The sequence below is a fragment of the Herpailurus yagouaroundi genome, unplaced genomic scaffold, assembly GCF_014898765.1.
Source record: "Herpailurus yagouaroundi ecotype Mexico unplaced genomic scaffold, PumYag 198, whole genome shotgun sequence".
Taxonomy (NCBI): Eukaryota; Metazoa; Chordata; class Mammalia; order Carnivora; family Felidae; genus Herpailurus; species Herpailurus yagouaroundi.
This window is the reverse complement of record NW_024412429.1, coordinates 33,358,393-33,362,469: the sequence shown is the minus strand read 5'-3', so window position 1 is coordinate 33,362,469 and position 4,077 is coordinate 33,358,393.

Genomic DNA, 4,077 nt, shown 5'->3' with positions numbered 1-4,077 from the left:
TCCTGTTGGTTTCAGATTTTCTTTCAAATGTTTTATTGCACATTGACTCAGCATTCTCAAGAAATCAAAATATAATAATAAGGGTTACAGGTATTCTATGTAAAGTACACCCATCTGGAACTCATTTTTATTCTAAAAGAGCATATCTTCAGTGTTAAACCAAATTTTGGAAAATTCTTTTGCTTGAATTACAATTATGAATTATTTGGGTCTTTCCATTTTCTTCTGCAAAATATTTTAAAATTCCTCTTGATAACCAGGACTGTTTCTTTGAAATTTAATAGGAATCAGGTGTCTCCAGCAACTCGTCTTAATACTCAGAAAATTCCTTTCCCCCTTCCTCTCTATACCCTTCCTTGTGCTCTTTTTGAGTGCATGCTACTGAATGCACACATTCAAAAAGCCAAGGCAAGCTTCTGTTCCACACCCTCCTGCCCTTGATATCGACACCACATCAAGCTCTCCTCCACCCAGATTCCTTTTTAGCCACAGTAACCATGAGCATTTAACATTCGTCTTTACCTTTCTCTCTTTGGTCTTCAAGCCAGGTATGAGCTATAAATTGAGGTAGAATGTACAGCTGAGTCAATAAAGGGTGGGGACAAAAATTAAATAGGTTTCCTATCGTTTTTCACAAAGTTTGAGAAACAAGGTTGGCAAAGAGGAAAAAAATAAAACAGGAAGCAGGATTACACATATAAATTAAATATTTTCACCCCAACCCTTTTTAGATAGCCCAGGGGTATTAGGAGTGTGTGTTTTGGATGGGCTCAGCAAGCATTCCAACAGTAAATGGCTTCCTGTTCAGCGTGTTCGAAGTCAGGCTGTCTTTTGGGGTTGGTTAAAAATATGTGTGAAATATGTGCTTTTATTTCAAGCCAAGTCAAATGTTTTCAATCATCCCCCCCTTACTTGCTTCTCCTCTCTTCCTATCCTGTCATTTCTTGCCCCCTTGACAGTAAAGTATACCCCAAAATGTGTTTTTTCCCCAAAAGGAAGTTTAGTGATTAATTATGAGTTACATGTAAACATATATTATTGACCTCGAAGGTATTCACCAAGAACCTGGCCACTGTCACTCCTGGCTGGCATTTTTAAGTGTTAGATCTTGGTGAATAGAAGTTAGAGAAGCATGCAAAGAAACCAGGTATTTGGCTCAGGCACAACAGGCAACCAATGGATAATTGAGGGTGAGAAATGGTCTATAACTTTTCACCCCAGTGGTGATGAACCTATAATTCCCAAATTGTTTGTGTAATTTTCTATTTCTACCACATCAGTGGCAAATATTATTTTGTACTGCATGTTCCTTGTGGATTTTTTTTTTTCATCAGTAAGGTCCAATTAGGATGCCTGAAAGGAAAATAGCATACCTGGGCCCATCATACCTAGTAAGAAATGCCACAGATGTACCCAGGAGGAAAAATATAGACTTCTGGTGGAAGCCACAGAGTCCCTTATGCAAAATTCTGCTCCAGTGTTGATAGACTTTAAAAATATATGTCATATGATCTAATTAGAGGAAACTCTCAGATATTCAAATTTGACACCAAGCTGTCGAGGAACCTTTTATGTTTGGCATAGGCTACTGAGGCTGCAAATACTCTCTACAAAAGGCTAGTACTGGCTTTGTTTGCCCACTCCTCCATTAGACTGAGCCTATTTAAATTCCGGAGTGTTCTTAGACAACTATGTTTCCTTATGGTATTAGGTATCAGAGTTCACCCTTTCCATATTTTAAAATTTATTTAGTGTAAGAGGTGATTTTTTAGAAATCCTATGTGAGTTACATGGCTTGTGTGTGTGGTGGGAGGTAGGGAAGTCAGCCTTTCCAAATGAATCTCTAAGGATAATTTGTTCAAGGAATGTTTCTTGACATGTGATTCCAGGATTTTGGTGTTTGCTGTTTTCAAATTGGTTTAACTTAGCAAACATTTATTAAATTGTTGACTGTGCAGAGCTCAATGATGTTTAAAGAATGTTAGTGACTTGGAAATAATTCAGCTTGACAAAGTCTAACACTTTTTAATTATAAGAACTGTCAGAAATCAGTTCCCTTTTAGGGAACTTCTGCTATATGATGAAAGGACATTTATAAAAAAACGAACTAATAAACAAAAAAACAACCCACAGCTAACGTCATACTCAATGGTGAAAGACTGAAAGCTTCCCTCATAAGGTTAGGAACAGAACAAGGATCTCCACTTTTACCATTGCTATTCAATATAGTTCTGGAAGTACTAGCTACAGCAATTAGACAAGAAAAAAAATTAAAAGATCCAAATTGGGAAGGAAGAAGTAAAAGTATTTCTGTTCACAGATGACATGATGTTATATATAGAAAATCCTAAAGAATCCACAAGAAAACTACAAGGGGTAATAAACAAATTCAACAAAGTTGCAATTGCCCCATGTTTTAGCACTTAGTGTCCTCACTAAATAAGTCTAATGGCTTATCCTCAGACCAACATTTAATGATTTAAAAAGTGAATATAGAAAAAAAATTATGAATATGGAAGTTCTCTTATTATATAGTGAAAAGTAATTTTGTTTGCTGCCCTCATATTCAGCTTAGTGTGTGAAATTCTCATGAGATTACTTTGGCAGTAGGTCAGATTTTGGTTAGGTTCAAATACTTATGGAACTAATAGCCCAGAAAGTCTCATGCCTTGAAAAAGACTCATTACTGGGTTATTTCCTGAAAGCAGGCGATACTGGGTTAAAAATTGAGGGAGAAGAGTGAAGATTACCTTTGAAGTCAAGTCTGGAGAGAGGGACAGAGACATGAGAGAAACTTTAAAGGAAGGTGAGGAAAGTAGGGACAGAGGAATCAATAAACAAAAGATACCATAGACCTTTGTTGTTCATTATGGTAGCCATGAGCCATATGTGGCTACTTAAATTTAAATTAATTAAAATGAAATAAAATGAAAAATTAAGTGCCTTAGTGTCATCATCCACATTTCTAATGTGTGGTTATTATATGTGGCCAGTGACTATCATCTTGGACTGCGTGGATATAGAATATAGATATATATTCTATATATATATTCATAGATATATATTCTATATATATATTCATATATATAGAATATATGTGGCCAGTGACTATCATCTTGGACTGCGTGGATATAGAATATATCAAGACGGAAAGTGTCTTGAAGAGTTCTGGTATAGGGGGTATTTTGTCCTTATTTAACTCAATAATATATAGCAAATATGTTTTTTGTCACAAATGATCTTAAATTCACTTTTTAATGATTGGATAGTATTTGATTATACGAATACATCATGACTTTTAAAAATAAAATCAGCTGTTACAAAAGGAGCTTTTGTGTAACTTTCTGTTATAATAAATATGAATATGATTTTTAAGAAGCTCTGGTAGTAGAATTTTTTCATTCATCTTTATTTATTTAGAATAAACTCATAGACATAAAATGCCTAGATCAAATATCGTGAAGATATTTTTTAAAGCGTTTGACATGTGTGGCCAATTTCCTGTCCAGAAAGTTTGTCTGTTTACATACCCTAAGCATAAGTGACAGGAGACTCATTTAATTCCGAAAGAAAAAGAATTATACCCTAAAAAGCAATAACAAAACAAAACAGACTGGTTGCATAGCTGCCTCTGTGAAGAATAGAATTTCAAATTTGGGTAGGAAATAACTGTGAAGAGGTAAGCTGTGAAAAACAACAACAACAACAACATAATAAATAAGTAACCCCTTTTTGCAGTATTCCTACCTGGTGGGCACCATGTAGGCATTTTATATGGCAGTCCAATCCTCAGATAACCTTGTGAGTTAGGCATTACTGTTACTACCTTCATGTAGATAGAAGCAAACGAAAAATAAGCAAACAAGTAACAAGAGCAACAGCAAACTGAGGCACTGGGAGTTAAGTTACTTGTGTAAGATCACACACGAGGCAGCAAAGCTAGGATATGAATTTACCTGAGTTCATTCAGACCGGTAAGTGTTCAAGAGTCCATGCCTTTAACAACTATGCTCCATTACCACTCAACCATTGTATTCAAATCCCAATGGAATTAAGTATTATGGATTGGATTGTGGG